Genomic DNA, 26,749 nt, shown 5'->3' on the forward strand with positions numbered 1-26,749 from the left:
ACAAAATTATTATCACAGGCTTGTTAAGACAGTAAACTACTGTTGATCACAAAAAAATAGTAAGTGCAATGACCCTGAAAATCCTACTAAGCTGACATGAATCCTTGCTGCTCCAATCAAGAAAATTCTTATCTGAGAATCTAACTGAGTATGAGGACCCAAAAATAATGTACATGGTAGTAATTGGAGTGATTCTTGGCAAAGGAGCTGTAAAATTATAAACAGTGAGATGTGTCACAATTAATACATCCAGAGCCAAAATCCTGACCCACGATACATCCTATACATAGAGACTTGTTATGACAGCTCAATGAACATAATCTGACAAGATTGGCACAAAGCAAATGTATCATCATCATCACTATAAATGATAAGGATCAATCAAAATGCCCATATTCAGAATTAGGAGTTTGTCAGTTCAAGAATGAAAAAGACTTAAAATGAAGGGAGAGAAGGGTTTCCCATGTATTTATTTTTTCCCTGTATTTCACTTGAAATGGTACCTTTCAATTTGGCAGCAGCTCTTCAAATTGGGAAAAATAGCTTCACAGCCCTGCCATCCTTCTGTCAGGTTTCACAAGTTATGGCCAGAGAGGGCCTCCACACACCAGCTATCCCCCATCCAGTACCCCAATCAAGAAAGCCATCCCCTCGAGACTGAACTTCTCAGTGTTGCCTTGGGGAAAGTGCATAGGTAACATTTGAGGTGACCCTCAGAGCAGGTTTGCTCTCAGCGGACCTCATTCACCAAGCCCACTTTCTCAAGTCTTGTATCGCTGTGACTTTGAAGTCTGGCCAGAGACGGGCTTTGAAAAGCCAGCAATCTCCCCACCATGACCAGGCACAGGATTAGCAAGTCCCTGTAGGATTGGGTAGGAGGACAGGGGGTCGTTTTTGGGGGGTAGTGTGTGCGCAAGCATTTCCCCTCCGGACAGAGCTGGGGATTAACAAGCTACTAAGGAAGCAGAGAACAAGGAGCCAGCCTCTTTCTTGAGTTCCTCGGAAACCAATTTGTATTGGGAGGAACTGAGGGAGGCAGCTAATTCTGCCTGTGACCTCTCCGCATCAACTTTCTCTTGTTTTGCTGCTCAGAGTCTAAAACTATTTTCTCAGGAAAAGAGAGCTGTGTCCAGGCTGTCAATGTCCCTCTCCTTCACAGTGGCTTTGAAAAACAAGCCTCTACAGGGCATAGCAGAATAAGAGCCTGAGCGAAGGAGAGACTTCAATGATCGAGCATTAACAATTTAGCATTTACTGTTTGAAGAAAATAAAAACACATTTCTCCAACTGACGACGTCACTGAAAAAGTGTCGCGTCAATCTGGCTTTGAAACAAATAAAAAAGCCCTGAAACTACTGAACACACTTGCATATTAACTAAATCAGTCCTTAAAACATAACTATCTGACAGAAGCATATGTTTTCAACTGGAACTGTGTCAACCATTTGGGACACATGACCATAGATAGCTTTCCCACTAGCATTTGTAGATTAATGAGGTCTTTGTCTTTTATCTGATTGAAAGGAGCCTGAGGAGTTTGCCCTCTATGTCTTTGTTGAACAGTCTCTCTTGTGGAAATGGAAGATTGGCCTGTATGTGTGGGTGTGTGGGAAAGCAAGGTGGACGGGCCACATCCGAGTTCAACTGACTTAATAAAGCTTCTCTCTATCTACCCCGAGATCTCCTCACCCCAATTATACGCCTGACACCTCTAACCTCACCCCCAGTCCCCAATCCCACATACAGCTCTTGTCCTGCCCCTCCCTTCACTGCTCTTAAATCACTCTACAGGGCTGGCGAGTGTTGGGCTGATGTGGCAGTCATTCCCCAGGTTCCTCTCACTCGATTTCTGGATCTGGCTGTTTGAATTGGGCCAGGGTTGGGGCATCTCCTCAGAGCCCTGGATGGTCAAGTGGCAGGTGAGATGGGAATTATTGAGAAGAGAGAAGCTGCTGTTTAAGCAATAGAAGGACACACTCCCCAAAGACTGCATATGTGCAGAAATTGCTATAATTATACCTGTATGTCCTCAAAATGTAAAATAAATGTAAATCACTCACTAACCATCACCAAACAATAACAAAGTACTGTAAAATGGGTCTTAGACTGATATTATGGACATGTTTTTTTAGACATTTGCAATTTGCACTGGTTCTACCCTCAGATTGGTCCAAGGTCACAGCTAGATTGCATCTGGCCAACCATCTGTTTAGACCCATCCCGTGAGATGGCCTGTCACCAGCACACCTTGGCCCTGTCCTCTACTGTCCATGGTCATGGTCGCCAGGGACTGTCAGACTAGACAGGATGCCTCTTCATCTAGGCTACAGTCGCTAGGGGAATCTATGCAGTTGTTTTTTCAATACCCGCATGACTGGCGGGTTGGCCATAACGCAATTTAAGCCACTTTCCATCACGGCCTATTCCTCAATCTGCTATTGTCACGCTAATAAACGCATAACATGATAATATATGTCTAATCTACTTCTACAAAAAGCAAGGATATTTCAAAGTTATGAAGAGGAGTTACCCCCTACATTTGCCCATGAAAATTACTCAGCTCTGCAGATTGATTAAAATATTGTATAAAATCTAATGAATAATATAGGTAATTACAGGAATTTAAAAAGTGGCTTAATAACCTTTCACACTGCTTCCATTTATCAATCTGTCACTGGGTGCCTCCAGCCAGCAGACCTTTCACCCATCCCATCAAACCACTCTTATCCAGAATTATTCAAGATCAAACAGTAAGAAGAACGTTCATAGCCAGAGCTATAACTCCAAATCAACATTCATCTCACTGCAATTAAAATTCACGGCAGTCTTACCTTAAACTGTCGACAAATTTGACTGCAGAGATTCAGCCAGCTGACACGGATAGATGATTGGCACTAGCTGGTTAGGATCGCCACCCCGAGTGAAGACATCCACAATCTAAACAAAAACAAAAATAATAATTATTTAAAACAGGGGCAATTTCAAGATTGACTTACAGTCAGACATTCACCATATGTAATGTTCTATTTCTTGGCTAGACCATCTGCTCCATTTGGTAATTTTAATCAAAAATAGGGCTTTTAGCGTAAATTAAGATCTTCACACCTCGGAGGTCCTGCATGTCACATCAATCAAATCCCTCTGCCGCTGTCATGGATGAATTAATATATTGTGAAGCAGGGTTCCCAAAGTTCCTTTAGAACACCGACACAATTATATTAACAAGTGGACTACTTCTTAAAAACAAGATGCAGCAGGTCAATAATATTAGAACTGGACAGTCAAGAAACTGTATGAATGAAGGGCTATTATCATTTCTACACAGTTGGTTTAAGTCATTTAAAAAAAGTATACATTTATACATCTACCCTTTTAAGGATCCACCCCTTTTCCCCCAATTTTCACCTAAAATGACATACCCAAATCTAACTGCCTGTAGCTCAGGATTTGAAGCAAGGATATGCATATTCTTGATACCATTTGAAAGGAAACACTTTGAAGTTTGTGGAAATGTGAAATGAATGTAGGAGAATATAACACATTAGATCTGGTTAAAGATAATACAAAGAAAAAAAACGTGCGTTTTTTTGTATTATTTTGTACCATCATCTTTGAAATGCAAGAGAAGGGCCATAATGTATTATTCCATCCCAGACGCAATTTAGGTTTGTGTAGACTGAGCCAAAGAACCATTGCATTTCTGTTAAAAAAAATTGTATCAAGACTGCCCAAATGTGCCAAAGTTGGTTTATTAACTTTAAGTTCATAACTGTGCACTCTCCTCAAACAATAGCATGGTATTATTTCACTGTAATAGCTACTGCAAATTGGACAGTGCAGTTAGATTAACAAGAATTTAAGCATTCTGACAATATCAGATATGTCTATGTCCTGGGAAATGTTCTTGTTACTTACAACCTCATGCTAATCGCATTAGCCTACATTAACTCAACCGTCCCAGGATCGGTGGGTCCCCCATGGGACGGTTGAGCTAACACACACACACCCGTTCAAAAGTTTGGGGTCACTTAGAAATGTCCTTATTTTCCATGAAAACATACATGAAATGAGTTGCAAAATGAATAGGAAATATAGACAAGACGTTGACAAGGTTATAAATAATGATTTTTAGTTGAAATAATAATTGTGTCCTTCAAACTTTGCTTTCGTTAAAGAATCCTCCATTTGCAGCAATTACAGCCTTGCAGACCTTTGGCATTCTAGTTGTCAATTTGTTGAGGTAATCTGAAGAGATTTCACCCCATGCTTCCTGAAGCACCTCCCACAAATTGGATTGACTTGATGGGCGCTTCTTACGTACCATACGCTCAAGCTGCTCCCACAACAGCTCAATAGGTTGGAGATCCGGTGACTGTGCTGGCCACTCCAGTATAGATAGAATACCAGCTGACTGCTTCTTCCCTAAATAGTTATTACAGTTTGGGTCATTGTCCTGTTGTAGGAGGAAATTGGCTCCAATTAAGCGCCGTCCACATGGTATGGCATGGCGTTGCAAAATGGAGTGATAGCCTTCCTCCTTTAAGATCCCTTTTACCCTATACAAATCTCCCACTTTACCAGCACCAAAGCACCCCCAGACCATCACATTGCTTCCACCATCCTTGACAGATGGCGTCAAGCACTCCTCCGGCATATTTTGATTTTTTCGGAGTCTCACGAATGTTCTTCTTTGTGATCCGAACACCTCAAACTTAGATTCGTCTGTCCATAACATTTTCCCCCCAATTTTCCTCTGTCCATTGTCTGTGTTCTTTTGTCCATCTTAATATTTTCTTGTTATTGGCCAGTCTGAGACATGGCTTTTTCTTTGCAACACTGCCTAGAAAGCCAGCATCCCGGAGTCGCCTCTTCACTGTTGACGTTGAGACTGGTGTTTTGCGGATACTATTTAATGAAGGTGCCAGTTGAGAACTTGAGGCGTCTTTCTCAAACTAGACACTCTAATGTACTTGTCCTCTTGCTCAGTTGTGCACCAGGGCCTCCCACTCCTCTTTCTACTTGGTTAGAGCCAGTTTGCACTGTTCTGTGAAGGGAGTAGTACACAGCGTTGTACGAGATCTTCAGTTTCTTGGCAATTTCTCGCATGGAATAACCTTCATTTCTCAGAACAAGAAAAGACTGATGAGTTTCAAAAGAAAGTTATTTGTTTCTGGCCATTTTGAGCCTGTAATCGAACCCACAAATGCTGATGCTCCAGATTCTCAACTAGTCTAAAGAAGCTAGTTTTATTGCTTCTTTAAATCAGAACAACAGTTTTCAGCTGTGCTAACAATTTCAAAAGGGTTTTCTAATGATCAATTATCCTTTTTAAATGATGAACTTGGATTAGCTAACACAACGTGCCATTGGAACACAGGAGTGATGGTTGCTGATAATGGGCCTCTGGACATCTATGTACAGTCGTGGCCAAAAGTTGAGAATGACACATATATTCATTTTCACAAAGTCTGCTGCCTCAGTTTGTATGATTGCAATTTGCATATACTCCAGAATGTTATGAAGAGTGATCAGATTAATTGCAAAGTCCCTCTTTGCCATGCAAATGAACTGAATCCCCAAAAAACATTTCCACTGCATTTCAGCCCTGCCACAAAAGGACCAGCTGACATGTCAGTGATTCTCTTGTTAACACAGGTGTGAGTGTTGACGAGGACAAGGCTGGAGATCACTCTGTCATGCTGATTGAGTTTGAATAACAGACAGGAAGTTTCAAAAGGAGGGTGGTGCTTGGAATCATTGTTTTTCCTCTGTCAACCATGGTTACCTGCAAGGAAACACGTGCCGTCATCATTGCTTTGCACAAAACGGGCTTCACAGGCAAGGATATTCCTGCCAGTAAGATTGCACCTAAATCAAACATTTATCAGATCATCAAGAACTTCAAGGAGAGCGGTTCAATTGTTGTGAAGAAGGCTTCAGGGCGCCCAAGAAAGTCCAGCAAGCGCCAGGACCGTCTCCCAAAGTTGATTCAGCTGCGGGATCGGGGCACCACCAGTACAGAGCTTGCTCAGGAATGGCAGCAGGCAGGTGTGAGTGCATTTGCACGCACAGTGAGGCGAAGACTTTTGGAGGATGGCCTGGTGTCAAGAAGGGCAGCAAAGAAGCCACTTCTCTCCAGGAAAAACATCAGGAACAGACTGATATTCTGCAAAAGGTACAGGGATTGGACTGCTGAGGACTCGGGTAAAGTCATTTTCTCTGATGAATCCCCGTTCCGATTGTTTGAGGCATCCGGAAAAAAAGCTTGTCCGGAGAAGACAAGGTGAGCGCTACCATCAGTCCTGTGTCATGCCAACAGTAAAGCATCCTGAGACCATTCATGTGTGGGGTTGCTTCTGCCAAGGGAATGGGCTCACTCACAATTTTGCCTAAGCACACAGCCATGAATAAAGAATGGTACCAACACATCCTCCGAGAGCAACTTCTCCCAACCATCCAGGATCAGTTTGGTGACGAACAATGCCTTTTCCAGCATGATGGAGCACCTTGCCATAAGGCAAAAGTGATTACTAAGTGGCTCGGGGAACAAAACATCGATATTTTGGGTCCATGGCCAGGAAACTCCCCAGACCTTAATCCCATTGAGAACTTGTGGTCAATCCTCAAGGAGGCAGGTGGACAAACAAAAACCCACAAATTCTGACAAACTCCAAGCATTGATTTTGCAAGAATGGGCTGCCATCAGTCAGGATGTGGCCCAGAAGTTCATTGACAGCATGCCAGGGCGGATTGCAGAGGTCTTGAAAAAGAAGGGTCAACACTGCAAATATTGACTCTGCATCAACTTCATGTAATTGTCAATAAAAGCCTTTGACACTTATGAAATGCTTGTAATTATACTTCAGTATTCCATAGTAACATCTGACAAAAATATCTAAAAGACACTGAAGCAGCAAACTTTGTGGAAATTAATATTTGTGTCATTCTCAAAACTTTTGGCGACGACTGTAGATATTCCATAAAGAAATCTGCCGTTTCCAGTCATTTACAACATTAACAATGTCTACTCTGTATTTCTGATCAATTTTATGTTCTTTTAATGGACATTTTCTTTGCTTTTATTTAAAAAACAATGACATTTATAAGTGACCCCAAAATATATATACTACCGTTCAAATTATTATATATATTTTTTTTTTTACTCAAACCACCCGTGGGCAGGATTCGTATGTTCGATACCCCTCTCAATAATATAGCCAGGTTTATAGTGGAAGGCAAACAATGATTATTGAAGTAAAGGAAAGACCCGAGCAGCAAAAAAAAAAATGGACATTTAAATGTCCTGTGCTTAAGATGTCAGAAGAGAAATTCCATTGACTAACAAAGCAGAAGAGGACAAGTTTCTTTACAGATTCTTCTCTATTCAGAGAAAGGGAAGTTAACAAAATTGCACTTAGTTTACATTGATAATGGGCAGATTATGAATAAAATCTGTTGACAAATCCTAGAGAGAGTTGGAGATGGCCAAATCACAGGGCATCTCAGAACACAATCTGTTCTGGCAATCTGRTTAAAGAGAATTAGYCTTCACTTTGCCAGTTCCCCTTTCAGCACAGAGRGGTTWGAGAAAGCTTTMGATTTCTRTCTTTGAATTCTCCACTCTGACAATATGGCAAAGAMATCTTTCAAACAATGAAAAAAAGCAACCTGTTGGTTTAGTAAGTGATGTTGTTCCTCTGGATAGGCTGACACCTAGATTTAGGTCKAATRTTTTAAATGATGKCYGYGCATMTCRATGCTCTTGCAGTYCACGGTTCATGTTGTGAATTATAGCACATTATGAGGGTTATCCAAGTCCTTGGCCACAAAAARGTACWCTACWGAAATCCCAAATCYGGACAAGYCCTTGKTTAACATGAGGGCCATCAATCACAATTAACATTTTGTAAACACATTAACCTGGTCATTGTTCTGGAAAATTCCTTCTGCCAGTCGATTCAGCAGAGCCTCAAGAAAGTGCATTTTCCCTCCCATTGCAGTGGCTATTTATAGTCAGACTGAACTTGGTCGGTCAAAATCATCTGCGATTGAACATTTTTGGGGCCATGATTAGAGCATTGACCTAAATCCAAAACTAGGACCTTATCTATCCTAGACAAATGGTCAAGGTCGTGTATGTGACCTAGTTCCCCAAAAACACAGCAGGTAGTTCAACCTGTAAAGACATGTTAAAAAAAGAGGCCACTGGACAAAAATAAAAAAACAGACCAGCTGGCAGCCACATGCTGGTTCCTCTATTGTCTCAAATTCTATAATAGCTCTGTTTATTTGTACTTTTTCTATTTTATCTATGCCCCCAGTATGAGGGGAAAAGGCCAAGAGCACCAAGAGAAAAAATCTAAACTGTAGTGTATCAATAACAGCCTATTTGTGGGTTGCGTGATATGCATGGGCTTCTGGCCAATATTCTATTGTTTTGCTCTTTTTTGGTCTGTAGCAAAATGTTGATCGATGAATGCTGGTACTTGCCATCTGTAAGAGCTGTAATGGATCAGTTCAGATTTCAAAGCACAGCCTGAGAAAGAACAAAACAAAATAATAACATATTCAGCGCTTGTGTGCAGTGAAAACCAAATTCCATTTCAAGTTCAACAGCAAAACATGATTAACTCCAAGGCACTAAAAGGTCCCAGACTTCAAATTGCTCCCAAATGCCCAGTAGATGTATTTTAGAGGGTAGGGCTATGTGTTTTATTTTCCTTCGGAAAGGAGGGGAAGTTCGCACAGTTTAATCAACACCACAGATCAATAAGCCACCTGTTAGGATCATGCTCATACTATCTGATTGGTGCACTGCGATCAACTCGTCAATGCAATTTCTAAATATATTTTCCAGGAGTAAGGGAAAAAGCAAGCTTCTGTCGGGTTCAGTAAACATTCAAGGCTCTTACCATATCGTATGTGGAGCTCAATCTTATTTTCCTTAAAACTTGCCTCAATCTAAAAGTATGATACGCAAGCCAGCATAACAGTAGCATAAGCTAAACACCTAAAAAATGAAAAACGGAAATGTAAATTGGTAGGGGAAAAAAAGATCTGAGAGGGCTTTGAGATAATGGTGCCAGCATAATATTTTCTGATTGGGTAACATTAGTAGAGATGAACGAGTCCACCACCAGAGCTAAGGCAACAAAACTGTCCAGCCTGGGCTTCCTCTCAACTCTGTGATAACATGTAAACACCGTTACAAAATCCACTGCTCGTAATCACAACTTGGTACGTAATCATGTACAACTCTGGCAGCTGAAACATTTTACAGGATGTTTGTTTTATTTGCAACTTCATTCCACTCTTTTCAGACGCTTCCATATATGGTTGGAAGGACAAACAAGCAGCTCACACACCGACATGTTAACGTGTGTTGACATGAGCATGTGCGATTCTGCATCGATTCTGAATATGGATCTTCAACAGTGAAAGAGATACCACATCTCCAAAGAAACCAGAAAACCTCCATTAACCAGCAAAATAGCACAAATGACAACAACCACAGATCTCGCCAAGCGGAGGAAGAGATGAAGGAAAGGGATAGAGGTTAGGAGAGGACAGATTTCTTCCAAACCCTGTGTCCCCTCCACTGACCTGGCAGTAGTTTGATTAATCACAGAGACTAAAGCGGGAAGACTTAGCTGCTCATTATCCAGGATCAGGACCAGGGTGCAGGATCAGGACCAGGGTGCAGGATCAGGACCAGGGTGCAGGATCAGGACCAGGGTGCAGGATCAGGACCAGGGTGCAGGATCAGGACCAGGGTGCAGGATCAGGACCAGGGCTCGACATTAAGATATTGGGATCATCTACAGCTGTGGACCACCATGTCACTGCGGGTGGTGCCATTGTCCAACCCCTCCCCTTGAAGGTTTAATACAGGGGTTCCAAAATGGTCGTTGTTCAAGCATATATGTTTCAAGCTCCCCTAATTTCTGTTACAGTCAATATTAGCAACGGTTTGCTGTTCAAACTACCTCATGGACTACCTCAAACTACTTAAGGCGAGAGTGCCAGAATTTCTATTTTCACAATTTTGATGATATCTCCGATTACTTGAGAAGAGGAGAGACATCTAAATTGTCAATTAAAATGTAGACTTTTGAAAGGGACTAACTTGGTGCACATAATTGAGCCCTTTTTCTAGAAATGCATGAAGAACCATCCATATGTGAGCCACATATAGCCACTCAAAGAACATCAAAATATCATCAGTTGAGTTCAAGCTAAACTCAAGAGCTATCTTGTGCATGTCATCTCATTGTCAAAACAACTTTACTAGGAGAAAATGCAAGACAAGCAAGGGAGTTTTTCAGCTCTACATAAAATGTTAAAAGAACTAACCACAGAAATGAGCATATCTACAGAATACCAAGAACATGTTCATCGGGCACACAGAGTACCCTGTAACTGTCCTTCCTCCTCTCAGCTGTAAATTATTGTGGGTCAGTGTAGTATTGTGGGTCAGTGAGAGTGAAATCACAAGGAGCACACACACAGTCCAGCAAAAGGGCGAGGCATGTTGTGACTACTCATCTCTCGCCATTCCTTCACCACATTCCCATACTCTGTCTTAACAGTGGATAAGGGTAAATGACTTGACCTCCCTCCTAACATGGCCCCTTTCCCCAGATAACCAAAGAAAATCAATCAGTATTCAGATCAAGCCACAACTCCACCTTAACCCCTGACCCCTGACCTCACCCGGCTCTCCTCAGACCATGACGGGGGTTTGTCTGTGCTGCCTGTGTCAGGCTTTAACAAAGTCCTCGTGTCAAGGGGAGGAGCAGCGGTCTAACCCTGTCAAGGCCAACACAATCAATCCAGCGGAGGAGTTCAAGGTGGTCTGACACACACCTGACCCTGACGCTGAAACCATGGCAACAAGCTCAGCCAATGATTTTCCTGTCAAACCCCCACCACCACAGAGAGTGTCTGAGAAACAGCCCAGGATATGCTCATGTTTCAGAGGAGGCACTGGAGGACAGTTTTTTTTTGTCTAGTTTCACTCCATCTACAACAACGTGACATAGCATAGTTTAATCTGCAAGGCTGAACAACCCTGATGCAGGTATAACTGGGGACCAAGGGGAGGGTATTAGCATAGCATAATTACACTGGGGAAAGATCCATGGAACAATAGTGTGGACACCAGGGAGCAAGACATAGCCCACAATTTGCCATTGTGCTCCTTCCCCCTTTCTTACCCCATTGATATTGGAGAATAATGCCGGAATTCAGACTGTTAGTTTAACCGATGGTGCATTTAGTATAATAATACCAGGCGGTGCACACGGTTAATGTGATTAGCAACCCTGTGCTGACACCTCACCATCCTCCCCCCGTGGGGTATTATCATGCTAATCTAAAAGAGAGAAAACATTGATTTGACTGAATGGAAAATATAGTAGGAGGTAGGGACCTCGGAGCCCAGTGAACACAATGCCTGCGTATTCAGCCTAGTCTGCCAAGGCGAGTGTGTAGACAAATGGACATAGACATAATGCTCACTGGTTAATTAAAGGAACATAATTAAAAAGGTCTTGTGTGTGAATGGTCACCTCAATGCAATCACTGACCTGATTGTCCCATACGTGTTCCTCAGAGCTCAGTCTGTCTCTCTCCATTACGACTCCATTAGCACCTCAGAAGTGTTCCGACTGAGAAAAGGGAAAGACGAAATGGGACAAACTATGGGAGATGTGTAGTTCATTGTGGTGGTGGTGGGGGGGGGCTTGCTGGTTAGATGAGACCTATCCCATCTGGACAAAAGGAATACCTATGGAAGAATACTGTTCATTGACTACAGCTCAGCATTCAACACCATAGTACCCTCCAAGCTCATCATCAAGCTGGAGGCCCTGGGTCTCAACCATGCCCCCAGGTGGTGAAGGTAGGAAACAACACCTTCACTTCACTGACCCTCAACACTGGGGCCCCACAAGGGTGTGCGCTCAGCCCCCTCCTGTACTTCCTGTTCACCCATGACTGCATGGCCATGCACACCTCCAACTCAATCATCAAGTTAGCAGACGACAACAGTAGTAGGCTTGATTACAAACAACAACGAGACAGGGAGGGAGGAGGTAAGGGCACTCGGAGTGTGGTGTCAGGAAAACAACCTCTCACTCAACGTCAACAAAACAAAGGAGATGATCGTGTACTTCAGGAAACAGCAGAGGTAGCACCCCCCTATCCACATCGAAGGGACAGCAGTGGAGAAAGTGGAAAGTTTGAAGTTCTTCGCCATACACATCACAGACAAACTGAAATGGTCCACCCACACAGACAGTGTGGTGAAGGCAGCGCAACAGCGCCTCTTCAACCTCAGGAGACTGAAGAAAGTTGGCTTGTCACCCAGGTCTGCACAACGCATCACCGGGGGCAAACTATCTGCCCTCCATGACACCTACAGCACCCGATTTCACAGGAAGGCCAAAAAGATCAAGGACATCAACCACTCGAGCCACTGCCTGTTCACACCGCTACCATCCAGAAGGTGAGGTCAGTACAGGTGCATCAAAGCTGGGACCGAGAGACTAAAAAACAGCTTCTACCTCAAGGCCATCAGACTGCGAAACAGACATCACTAACCCAGAGAGGCTGCTGCCTACATTGAGACCCAATCACTGGCCACTTTAATAAATGGATCACTAGTCACTTTATACAATGCCACTCTAAATAATGTTTACATATCTTACATTACTCATATCGCATGTATACCGTATTTTATACCGTCTATTGCACCTTGCCTATGCCGCTCAGCCATCGCTCATCCATATACTTATATGTACATATTAACCCCTTTAGATTTGTGTGTATTAGGTAGTTGATGGGGAATTATTGAAGTGTTAGATACTACTGCACTGTTGGAACTAGAAGCACAAGCATTTTGCTACACTCTCATTAACACCTGCTAACCATGTGTATGTGACAAACCTTTGGAACCTTTTTTGTGACCATCGAAAATAGTCACGGATACTGACTGTGATTATAGTAGCAGGTAATGGAACCATGTTTAGAGTGTGACAGTGGGAGGTAGGGGTCATTTCCGCTGTGGTGGCTATTTGGGTCCTTTCAAATTAGGTGACTAAAGATTTCCCCCGGTTTACTGTACCTCTCTCTCATCTCTCTGAGACGAGGCAGTAAAGCAGTATCAAGCTCTGCAGTTGGAGACTTGTTTACCTTAAGTTGTCTTTCATACCGTCCATCACCAGTGATTGCCCCTCAGGGAGAGACTGGTCGAGGCAGAGAGATAATGTGGAAAAGCAATAAAGGAGGATAAAATGAAGCCGCCTTGGAGGCACTGGGCAGGAGAAAGAGAACCTGTAGGAGTGCGTTTGTGTGCGTCAACACAAATATGTTTACTGTATCTGTGTAAAAGACTAAACACATGGTAAACATCGTAACAGCTGTTATAACACACAAACACACACCACACACACACACAGCTGCATGTATGAGTCACCACATGGTTAACTGGCACACCCGCGGAATGGGACGATTGCAGTGAGAAGGGGGGGGGGGGGGGGGGACAGCTGCATGTATGAGTCACCACATGGTTAACTGGCACACCCGCGGAATGGGACGATTGCAGTGAGAAGGAGGGGGGGGGGGCAATTGTACACACCCTGGCCTGGTGCCCAGGGTAGAATTATATGACACTAACCCCCTGGACCTCTACCCCCACAGACCGGTTTAAAAATAACTCTGAATCAGGCGAAAGGGTCTGGAGTTCTGAGAAATCCAGGAAAATGAGAGCGATAGGAGTCTGTTACTGAACTAATCTTGCACCTCGTCCAAACCAAACGACTGATATCATTATCACCACCCAAAGATGTAGACCTACACTGTAAAAACCAGCACATACACCAACACATGCATAAATACACACACATACACATTGACGTTAAACAAAGCGAAGACTAGCAGACACTTGAATGCGATCCATTGTCATCCCTTCCCTAAGTGCATACATGTACAGTACACGCTAAGTCTTGATAGACCCCGGCCAAGTTTCCAGTAACAAGGTCGAACAAGACAGCTATTTATGGATAGTTGGGAAATTCAATGCAGGGTTTTGAACAAGCTAATAAAAACCCAATTGGCAGTATGCATGTCATATAACACCAATGTGTGAGACTAGCATATTTATTTTCAATAGTCGCATGATACCATTCAACAACAAAAAAACTAAGCGGTTTAATCAAAACACTTTTGTGTAAATGAATACCATTCACTTTTTGAGTGCGTGCAGAGCCTGAATCGGGTAAGATGAGGCATTACTGCATGAAGCAGCGGCTTTAAGCGGGAAAAACAAGCTTAGGTTTTTAATTTCCTGCTTCATTTCACGTTTCGGGCCCATAAAAATCCTAATTTCCAAAAACTGCAATAAATTACTTTGAGACATGATCATGACTCAGAATAGGTTCTGCAGTCCCTGAATTTTTTCCCATGCAGTTATTGCTTTACGGTATAAGCTATATCTGTGACAACAGACACAATAACTGTGCCCCAGATTCTAAGAACACAAACAAAGACTAATAGGGGGGAATTTCGACGAAAGTGAAGCATGCGTAAATGGAAAGTACATTTTATTTGCTTTTCTCTATATCCGTATTCTGATGTTACGCCTAAGAATAGCATGCTATTCAGCTACTATTCGTTTGGGGTAGAGATCAAAGAAATGAAGGTGTGGCAGAGGTGTCCACAGAAACACTGTATTCCTTTACGCAAAATGAAATGATGAATAAGGTCAAGCAACCTGTCGGTTCCAAGTGCAACAACATCTTTCTTTTACACATTTACAGAGCTATTTGAGTAATCCGTTTGGATAAGGGAATTGTACATATGACAATTGTTTTAGATCTATTTTACCTTATGATCCCTGGAGACAAATGTGAAACCAGTCATATTTCAGCAAGCTAAAAAGCATGTCAACATGACAGGTATTTCGTACTCTTTTCCACAGTGACGTATAAATAGCTTTGCCGTTATTCAGAATTCTAATTGTAGGCCTTAAAGCTTCATAATTTGTGGGTCTGAAATTTGGAGACCCAAGCTGAGGCTCTAGCCTATGAAAACCCATGCGCACTGACAGTAGCGGCGAACCTACCGAGTTGATGTATGCACTCTGGAATTATTTAATTATATGGCCGGACATTTTCGTAATTAAAAAAATATTTTATTTCTATCATATTAAGTACTAGCCAATATCAGTAGCCACCATCAGTAACACCCACAGAAATAGGCCTACAGTGCCTTCAGATAGTATTCACACACCACTTAACTTTTTCTAAATTTGTATGTGTTTCAGGCTGAATTTTAAATGGATTAAATTGAGATTGTGTCCCACAATACCCCATAACTTCAAAGTGGAATTATGTTTTTAGAAATGTATTAAAAATGTAAAACGGAAATGTCTTGAGTCAATACGTATTCAACCTCTTTCTTATGGCAATGCTAAATAAGTTGAGGAGTAAAAATTTGCTTAAGTCACATAAGTTGCATGGACAATGATAAGTGTTTAACATGATTTTTGAATGACTACCTCATCCCTGTACCCCACACATAGATATATTTGTAAGGTCCCTCAGTCGAGCAGTGAATTTCAAAAACAGATTCAACCACAAAGACCAGGGAGATGTTCCAATTCTTCACAAAGAAAGGGACTTATTGGTAGATGGGTAAACACAAAAAAGCAGACACTGAATATCCCCTTTGAGCATGGTGCAGTTATAAATGACACTTTGGATAGTGTATCAATGCACCCAATCACTACAAAGATACAGGTGTCCTTCCTAACTCAGTTGCCGGAGAGGAAGGAACAACTCAGGGATTTCACCATGAGGCCAACGCTGACTTTAAAAAAGTTAAGAGTTTAATGGCTGTGATAGGAGAAACATAAGGATGAATCAAAAACATAGTTACTCCACAATACTAACCTAAATTAAATACAAACAGAATAGAATACAAACATTCCAAAACATGTACGCGGTTTGCAATAACGCACTAAAGTAGAACTGCAAAAACTGTCCTGAATACAATGCATTATGTTTGAGGCAAATCCAACACGTCAGTGAGTACCACTCTTCGTATATTTAAGCAGGATGGTGGCTGCATCATGTTATGGGTATGCTAGTCATTGACAAGGACTAATGAGTTTTGTTTAGGATAACACGAAACGGAATAGAGCCAGGCAGGCAAACCCCTAGAGGAAAACTTGGTTCCAACAGACTTTCCAACAGACACCGGGAGACACATTCACCTAATAACCTAAAACACAAGGCCAAAAATACACTGGAGTTGCTTACCAAGAAGACATAGGAACATTCAATGTGGCCTAGTTACAGTTTTGACTTAAAAACGTCTTGAAAAAAATCTATGGCAAGACTTGAAAATGGCTGTCTAGCAATGATCAACAAACAATCCAAGTGTGCAAAGCTCTTAGAGACTTACCCAGAAAGACTCACAGCTGTAATCGCTGCGAAAGGTGATTCTAACATGTATTGACTCAGAAGGTTGAATACTTCTCTAATCAAGATATAGTAGTGTTTTATTTTATACATTTTATAGAAATATGACACTTTTTGCATCATTCCCTTACATTTTTAGTTTACTTTTCTTTCGTCTGTCAAGTCCGTATGGTTGTTCCTGAGGGTCAATAGTGTTTTACAATAGGCTAACATATTACAAGTGCCATAATTTGGGACATGTAGCCTATTTGAATCATTATGGAACACAGACCATACCTAGTGTCATGACTCTCCTGTGAGGATCAAATGGCTCAGCTCAGCAATGGTTGACAATAACCAGACCCTCTCCCACCTACAAAGAGGGGGGGACTGTTGGGTTGATAGCTCACACTCGGTTGTAAATTATCCAGGAGAGGACTCTGTTGCTCTCCAGTTTTGGCTAAAGAAATGTCCTTTGTCTCAAAGGGCCTTTTCCAGCCCAAAACGCTAACATCCAAAACGTGAATGTGGGGAATGGTCAGTGGGGAACCATGGAAAACTAAATGTAATATTGGTTTTCATTTTGTGATGTCATTTTTAAAAAACTGTATGGATGAAATACTGTAACTTGGAAAGTATATCTCCTTTATCTATCAAGTTTCCATCCAATACGTTGTGCATATAATATAAAACATTAAAGTATTTTTGTTAAGATAGGAATGTGATTTTAAGAGGTATAAGAGAATCTATCTCCTATAAACTGTACATAAGTAAGTAGCCACGCCCCGAGTGAGGTTGGAGAGCGTGTCAGATGGACGGCGCCATCCCCTTTCGCCAGAGTGGATAAAAAGCCTTGGTAACGAAATGAACATTCGACCAGGAAACATGAGATGTTAGCTACATGTTTGAAACTTTGCGCCTCAACGCGCGGTGAAGAAATAAACTCATCTTCCATTAGACCAGCACGACGAAGAGCTGCAGCCCTTTTCCATAGTGGTCTGAATCCTGCACCCTGAATAATCAACGAGGAGGAAGAGGTGACAAACTCCCCTCTCAGTCCCTGGTACAGCTGATTAGCTGTCCGGAGTCAAATATCTCAACCTCTTCAAACCATCCCTTCCTACTACAAGTCTCAAATCACCGTAGTACGCTACTCTTATCACCCCACTGGAACCATCGGCACGGCTGGAAAATCTTCAAATAAGCAGCTTCAGGAGCCAATGGAAGAGAACTCTTTAGTTCGGTTTAGGACTACACAATGGACAAAGGCACCCAAACGTAAATACATTAATGATTTCTTATTCCAAACGGGCAGCGGTTCATGTGCAAACTATATGATTGTGAGAATAGTTCTAGAATATATGTCATTCTCTCTCTGTGGGTCTGTAAAACGCCATGTTGCGTCAGTCCACTAGGGACTTTCTTCTCATGTATCAAGTGGGTATGTTATCCTGGTATTATTTAGTTAGCTAGTAAATCAATAATTAAAACATTTTCTATAGTACTGAATAATGAGCAAGGCTGGGGTTTTTGCAAATCCAAGAAGGTTACAACTGGTCAGAATAATGATATGATAAGAGGTAATGATTAATAAAAACTGTTTATCGATGAAATAGATATATACACATTTATTCTTAATTGAACCTTTATTTCACTAGGCAATTCAGTTAAGAACAAATTCTCATTTACAATGACGGCCTACCCCGGACGACGCTGGAACAATTGTGCGCCACCCTATGGGACTCCCAATCATGGCCGGATGTGATACAGCCTGGATTTGAACCAGGGACTGTAGTGACGCATCTAACACTGAGATGCAGTGCCTTAGACCGCTGTTCCACTCGGGAGCCTTATAGAGTTTAATTCGGGAGATGGTAACTCTTTAAAACAACCTCTTCCGTGGTGCCCCAAATCCTAATGAGTTAATTGTTGCATGATTATTTTTTTTTAAATAATAATAATTTTAATTAAAATCGGGTGACAATTAAACACAGTTAGTTGGTTTAATAAATAATGTCATCAGATTAATGAAATTAAAGTCACAACAATAGCAGTTTAAACCTGGAGCACGGTTCATGACGACTGGATCGTTGTCATCACAGTTCCGGGATTAGTGAGGATTATTAGGGTAGATTTATAGGACTGCTGTTCAACCCCTATTGTACCCTTTTCTCACCTTCCAATATTTCATGAATTGAACACGGAAACTTTCATGATGAATCAAACCGCTGTTGACTACAATGCTTTCCACAGTTGTGTCAAGTTGGCTGGTAGTGGATCTCTACTCTGAATAGATCATTCCATCTCATCCCACAGATGCACTATTGGATTGAGATCTGGTGACTGGGCAGGCCACTGCAGTAAACTGAAATCGACCGTAATTTTCTTGGAACCATTCCTGAACAATACTAGCCTTGTGGCATTATCCTGCAGAAAAAAATGAAGGGATGCACCTGATTGGCAATGATGTTCAGATATCCTGTGGCATTCAAATGTTGCTCCACTTTTATCAAGGGGCCCAATACGTGCCATGAAAACACACCCCCCATTACACCATCACCACCCTGCAATGTTGACACGCGGCATGATGGATGCATGTACTCATGTGGTTTTCTCCATGCTCTAGTCCTACTATCAGCGTGAAACAGCAGGAACCGGGATTCAGACCCGGGAATGTGTTTCTGATTCTCCAGTATTCAGTGTTTTCTCCATTTAGCCCACTGCAACCACAGTTTCTTGTTTTTTGCTGAAAAAAGTGGAACTCTAAGGTCATAGACCTCCATACCCCATTTGTTGTCAAGGTACAATGAGTTGTGCATTCTTTTATTGTTTTTTGGGCACCAATGTTGTACTGGACTGTTAGTTGACTAGCTGTAGCCCATCTGTTGCTCTGCACATTTTGTGTCAGCCTCCTTTGTTGAAGTGGATTTAACAGATGACATCAATAAAGGATCATAGCTTACACCTGGATTCACTGGTCAGTCTGTCACAGAAAGAGCATGTACAATGTTTTGTACACTCAGTGTATATTCTAGTGAGCCTGTCAAGAAAATTATAATTAAAAAGTTAAAGTATTTAAAGGGATGGTTTTAGATACATGTACTGAAAACACTATTGAATGAAAACTCCACAAGAAAATCTGTTGGCCAGCAAGTGGGAGGCTTTTCAGAGATTCAATGTAATATATTTAGCACCCGCCAGGGAATCACACCTGAAAAGCCCGTTACGCACCTGCATAAGGTAAGTCTGAATACCAACTGCTGAGAAGTGCCTAGGAAAGGCGTGCGTAAAAAAGGCATACATTTCCTAAGTCTGAATCAGGCCCTAATGCATGATTACATGTATTTTGTGGCATGAATGATGGATTTTTGTTGATGTTATTCTCCTACTTACTCTGCCTATTTCCCAATCTCTCTCGCTCTCCCTCTTTTACTAATGTCCTCCTCAAACATTTTGTCTTTGCGAAACAGATCTTTCCTGCATGCTAAGAAATTGTGGGTCGATTTCCAAGAATAACACGCTCCAGCATGCACCCACATTTAAAATTCCTGGAACGTGGTTAGTAGAGTCGGTTTTGTATTTTATTTCTAGCCTAAAAATAAAACATTATATTTTGAAATCATGCAGGAACTTCAGCTATAGTGAAATCCATTGCATGATCACCAAACTAGACTATACAAAAACTGCATGAATGCACCACCAGAAACAAAATCAACTTAAACCCATTATAAGGATTTCGGATACAACTAAGCCCAAACACCAGCGAATCCAAAGTAAACATTTAGTGAAGTGAAGTGGATGGACTGCTTCGGTTTCAACATGAGCAGCTAATCAATGAGGCAGGATGGAGGGAGGCTGCCCTCATTATGAAGTGATTAAGAGATAATTTGGAACAAAAACCACTGCACCTTTAGCCCCACTAGGACTGCGCCAATCAATAAAGTGTATGTGTGGCCAGCACCAATTTACAGGAGGGCTTGTTTCGTTAACTTGCATTCTATGAGAAGATGAGCAGCAGAGTAACAAGATTGTGGCAAAATATGTTGCTTCCTGCATTAAGTAGCCAGTGGGAAAGTGTATTGATTCAAGTTTACTGATACCTGTTGGTACTGTATGCATATAATAGTATCTCAATGCCTGAATATTGCCCTTGAGTTTGTTAATGGTGCATTGGGGGCTCTGGGGGATTGTGGGTGTCGCAGTTAAATGTGAGTTTAAAAAAGGCAATGGTCTTAGTCATCGCTCAGTAATCCTCAGGGATGAGACTCAATGTGCAAATGAAGAAGTAGCTACCTCCTCAGATGAAATATGCATGAAAGGGAAAGACTATCTCAACAGGATGTATTTCTTGCCCAAAACTCTTCTCCCTTACCAGCCCTGAGGGTACCGGGCACAATCTTCCCGTCACACTAATCAAACAGCCGTGTGTGTGTGTGTGTGTGTGTGGCCAATCTCTTTTGAGGAAGACAAAGAGGTAGTGGAATCTAAAAGGATTACTCAACTGCAGATTGTAATTCTGTAATTCTGTGATTTGTGAAGGTGCTTCAAACAAACATAGACAAGCCACTCTGACAGCATGATTTACATACTAATATAACACAAATAAAGTAGGATGAAAACATTTTCACATGCAAATACTTTTTTAAGGGTTGAGAAACTTTTACTGACCTGAATACATAAATGAGATACTATCTGCTGACACAGGTTACATTCCCCCTGTAATTGCTGGGACCCTTCCACTTCAGTTCATGGAGCTTAACCAGACACTTACCCGGCATTCTCGGCCCGTGGCTGCTGCGGGTTAGCTGAACAGCCAAAGACCATGTTTGACAAGGGGTTAACACTGCTGGAAAACGCTTTATAAAACCACAGGAAGACAGCCAGTCTGGAAAGGAGGACCGAGGCCTGTCACTTGTCCAGAGTGTTCTTTTTTTCATTCTATCCTTTGGTTGAACTCAACTCTTTTTTCTCCCAAATTCACACACTCACCAGCTCTGGTATAATTACCCGTACAGTGCTAACCGCGGCAGTGTGACAGGAGGGCAGCCATCGCTCGCCTGTTTTTAAGAATCAGAGCTAATTACTGCCCTGTCAAGGACTCTATTTAAATGACTGCTACTGATGGGGCTAATAGGATAAAACAGTGTCAATATTGAACACAGTCAATCAGACATTTATTTTGGGCACGCAGGTCCTGGTGTGAGTGCTGAAATTAACATAGATAAACAGAAAAATAAATAACAGAAGTTTTGAAAAGGGGTGATATTCAAACCAATACTAGAAAATGCAATAAATCATGCAAAATCTATGATGACCAAATACAGTGAAGCTTAGCATTGTAATGAGGACTCAGTAAAACAAGTTTCTGCATTGTGAAGAGCAAACGGCTGAAACACAGTAAAGTACATTCCCCCTACTGGTCCCGGACAATGACTGAAAACTCCCTTCAGCTGCCATGGCAAAGCCACGAGGCTTTCCTAAACCCACCATTTGTAATGCTTGATGCTACATGTTAATGTGATTTTCTCCCATGGTCTGTTGGAGGGGCCAGACCTGAAGGCCAAAGCCTGGTGGTCTCAGCAGATAGCTGGGACAGGCCTGTCCCGTGTCAGCCTTGGGTTATGGATGATGGGGATGCTCTGGGGCTGACAGGTAATAATTCACTCCCCAGGGTTCCAGAACCCTTCGCTGAACAGAAGCAGGCAGGCAGGGAGGGTGGCAGACTGCACGGCCTTGCAAAACCCTCCTTTCCTTATTTTCCCCACCTTTCCACTCCCCCTAAGCCAGATATGGGGTCCCCATTGGCTGCCCAGTTGCCATGGGTAACAAACTACCATCAATATGAAATATGAGGTGCCACAGTCCAGTGCTTCACTCCGGTGCAGGGCCAAACAAAGTCCCATAGGCTGGGGGTGGGAGGCGAAGATTAACTGTTGCTTCTTCAAGCCAAACATAGTCACACTGCCCATTTTTAAACTCCAGCAGCCTTCTAGTGCCGTAGGTAGTACTTCAAAGTCACCTCAGACATATTGGTTACTGTCAATCCTCTACACTTACAAAAATATACTATAAAAGTCATATTGATCTCAAAATGGATGTTATCAACACAGAAGGGACAGATCGCAGTAATTCAACCACTTCAATTGATATGTGCCAGGGCATCTGGGGTCTCTCAGGTTCCTAACCAAAACCTTTCAATATAATATTATGGATAGTATAATGGTACCACAGTCTTCCGCAGAAGACAGTTGCTTCTCTAAACAGTACAGTAACTTGAGTCTGGGCCAGTTCTGAAGTGTGTTGGAACAGTTGGAGAGGCAGCAGAGTTGGAATGAGGGAATATCTGCATCACAGGGGTGACCGTGGGCTGGGAGGTATAGGCTGTACTGTACGTCCCACAGGACCATAGTCCTGGACCGGAGCCTATTTCTGCCCTCATTACCCCGCGGACCATTACGGAGACACAGCCATCCACACGTCACAGCCCAGCACAGCCCTGAAGCAGACCTCCCGTCATTTAATACAAAACTACAGCTCCATCGGAAATTGGAAATAAAATTACACCCTAGTCTAAATGCACCATTAGCCATGCTAACCGAGCGCCGGCTCTTTCAGGGCTGAAATGAGAGCCGGACAACATGCAATTTGGGAGCCGACAGAGAGGGAATGGGCCGCCGACACTCGCCTCTCTCAGCGCCAGTCATTTACAACCATCACCCACCAGCCTGCAAGACCTGAGTTACTTATTGAATGGGGTTGGGTAATAAGAAAGCGGAGATGTGTGTTTCTGGGAGGTATAAAATGAGAAAGCGAGAGAGCAAAGTAAAAAGAGTTCAGAGAGGGCATACCGGTTGGGTAGGAGTTACAAATAATATGATAAACATATTATTCAAAAATGACAAAACCAGAAAAAGCTACAAACCTGTAGGATATTCCAACTCTTGTTGAAGGGAAGCAATATCACCACTTGTTGATTAGGCTATGACATCTAAACCACCTAATGTATAACAGGATTGTAATTTTCTCTGAGAGCAGCCTAGCCCTGACGACAAGCACTTGTGAAAAACTATGATACCAACTACAACTTTGGTTTCCTTTTTAACATGTCAAAGATGTGGGTGAATATAGTTTTTAATAAAATATCTGCAGCAAGAAACATTTAAAAAGGAGAAAAACAACCTTGTTTGTACTGTAAGATAATGATACCCTAGAGCTGGTGAGTTTTGCACCAGATTAACAATATTTAAATTTCTTCTAAACTTTGGAATCTAGACACAGTAATCACACATCCACATCACCAAAACAATTATGGAGGGGAAACACAGTGGCAATAAAGATGTGTCTTTATGTTAGTTGTGTATGCTGCCAGTGGCGTCATGACCATCGGGGGCACAAAGGCACGTGCCCCCTAATATGTCACGTTTTGAAATTAGTCATCTTCATTTTTAAGCCCATGTTTTATCATAATTATTTATAAAAAGATCTGTCAGCGGTATTTTACAGAGGGGACACACTGACTGGACTAGGCAAAGAGTACCCCCCCCCCCCCATTCTCCCTAGTAAGTGGTCCCTTCCCAGGTGCACCGAGAAAAGAAAGGCAAGACACTATACACTAGTGCGTGTAGTATCGTCAGGAGGAGGAGGAGAGAGTGTACAGTAGAGTGACACACAGCGTTTGATTTGATTTTAGCTGACGGTGCTGGGTCGAAGGTATGTTTTTTAAATGAACGTGATCAAGCTACGTAGCCTATTGATTTCTTCTTCATGAATACATAAAACAAAAATGTTCTGTTGTTTGTCTGCTTCTACATCCACATTGCTTGCTGTTTGGGGTTTTAGGCTTGGTTTCTGTATAGCACTTTGTGATATCTGCTGATGTAAAAAGGGATTTAGAAAAACATTTGATTGATAATACTAGCCACCTAGCAATTTTATGAAATTGGGCTTAGATTGCCAGCTAGATAGATTCCCAATCTCATAACTAGCTACCAAGCCATGTCAGGCTATCAATTAAGTTAGATTAGCTTGTGTAACCTGCCTGCTGGCCAGGTTGCTAGACTTTAGAAAAGCAAGAAATTATTAAATGTACTGAATAAGACTCGCATTCCTTTCAATCCTTTACCCAGATTTGAGCAGAACCCCTGTACTTCATGCCATACTTTGGTCAAGATATTTGACTTGCAGATATAAGCCTACAAAAAGCTTCTCTCTGTTGGGCATAGCTGAGAGTGAGCATAAAAAGAGCATAAAAATATAGCCTATTTTTGTCTCAATCCAAGTCTGTAGGCTACACACAGACTGTCACCCAGACCTGTACCTTCAATGTCCTCCCATCCGGAAGTAATGGACATTATTCTTGCTACTTCGACACAATATTGGCTATTATATTTTGGCTAGTGTTTATCAAAACGCATTAAAAACTACATGAAAAAAAACTCATATCAACATGTAACTCGAATCACTGTTATTGATAGCCTGAAAATACAGCTAGAGGCTATAAATGTGCACAAACTCAAAAACCATTTTTTTAAAAATTAAGAATCAAGTTAATCAGCCTAAACATACAATCAAAGGATTCATCATTTGTTTCATTGCATTAGGACAGACTGCAGTTGTTGTGGAAAATTAAAAATCATCCACAACTAAAATCCCCCAATGCGCATTTTAATTAAGCTGCTATCAAAATGACAAGACATTGTCTATAATATAAAGCTGGTGAACCAAGTAAGGTAAATCTAGGTCTACAACAAGTTTGTCACACCACACAAAGGACTGCGAAATCACCCAACTCGATACATCTTGGCGCACGCAGCTACGCATTTCAACTTACTCTAACTGGCAACAATTTTCTACAAACGCGATCTTGTATTCACCTTGTTCAAATGGCTCTGTGAGATTCTATAACAGCGTTTGAAAGACATGTATGGTTGCAGGTATATTATATAGCCTACCCAAGTCTCATTTTCATTTATGTAAACTATAGCCTACACAAATACAAACAGACGTCCGTCTGCACAACGACAAAACACAATCATATAGCCTATCCAAAAACGGATAGAGTATTTCTAGTATACAATTTTTGCATATTTATTTTCTGACAAACGCTCTTATCGCATGCATTTTGCTGAAAAGATGATCGAGCTGTAGCCGATGGTTTAGGTCAGGGTTTCTCAATCTCGGTCTTGGGGCCCCTCCTGGGTGCACGTTTTGGTTTTTGCCCTAGCACGACACAGCTGATTCAAATAACTAACTCTTTATCAAGCGTTGATTATTTGAATCCGCTGTGTAGCGCTAGGGCAAAGAACTAAACGGGGACTGGAGGTAGGTGGTCTAAACACGTTATGAATGGTAGACCTTCCTATAATTACCTACTAAGAACTAGAAGACGACATCGTTTTGAATAGCCCAATGTCCTCTATGTACAATGTAGATACTGGGGCAAACTTGTGGCACGACAAAATACTCTGATGCGCAAGTTCAATGTAGGTGCAGCAACCGAGACAGTCAGCTACTGGAGAAAGTGCCGTAGTTATAACTCTTACCTTTTTCTTTCGTTTTGGCTATCTTGTTTCGTTGACAATAATTTGATTCTTGCAGGACAGAGACCAGTGTTACAGAAGCGTTGAGACAAGATTAGTTATTTTTTCCAAAAATGCTCGTATTCCCAGAGCGCGAAAGAGCGCCCTTTGTTATGACAGAGACCCGCGCACGCTCGAGCTGGACTGCAATCACAACATACTTCACCCAGCGAAGAGCAGCGTCGGAGAATACACGCCCTAATGTGTTGAATTGGCAGCCAGTCGGGCCAATGGCAAGGGGGTGGATAGTACCAGACCTTGTTTGAGACGTGTTTTGTGCAAACCTTTTCTTTTGACTTTGCTACTCCCTCCACATCTCACTTTTGTCCAGTTGTTGGATACCTACACGTCTGGATCCTTGCAACCCGAGCCTGCAGCCAGTCTCTCCGCCTAGGGTATTTAAATCGAGATATCATTGAGCTTCTTTCTGAAGGGGGTTACTTTGCTCCACATATAAGAAAACTGAAAAAAAGACTTTCACGTTTCAAGTTACAAGTTTCTTCTCCGTTGCCTTCAGTTATTAATAGTTGTCCAAATATCAAATAGCATGGATCTAACTTACTCCATGTTTTGCTCATACATCCCTATAATTACATACACCATGCCGTTTTAATAGCATTTTCAGTTTTCACATGAAATATGTGTAATAGCATCCTTTGTATTGTAATAATGGTTAAACAGTAAAACTGTTCTTCTTCAGATTATTAA

General features: G+C 41.9%; 1 protein-coding gene across 5 annotated transcripts in view; it reads right to left on the reverse strand.

Moving 5' to 3' along the window:
* The window catches only part of LOC111958827 (semaphorin-6D-like), a 145,503-nt gene extending 119,258 nt beyond the window's left edge, over positions 1-26,245 (reverse strand). For 4 of the 5 annotated variants that reach the window (XM_023980110.2, XM_070437253.1, XM_070437251.1 and 1 more), the window contains exons 1-2: positions 26,006-26,245; positions 2,832-2,937 (exon numbers count right to left, since the gene is read on the reverse strand). The gene's annotated coding sequence lies outside the window, so the exon portion shown is untranslated. The remainder of the gene's footprint in view (positions 1-2,831; positions 2,938-26,005) is intronic. The other variant, XM_023980111.2, reaches the window with a different exon arrangement.
* Between the last annotated feature and the right edge of the window lie 504 nt (positions 26,246-26,749).

This window comes from Salvelinus sp. IW2-2015, linkage group LG35, assembly GCF_002910315.2.
Source record: "Salvelinus sp. IW2-2015 linkage group LG35, ASM291031v2, whole genome shotgun sequence".
Lineage (NCBI taxonomy): Eukaryota > Metazoa > Chordata > Actinopteri > Salmoniformes > Salmonidae > Salvelinus > Salvelinus sp. IW2-2015.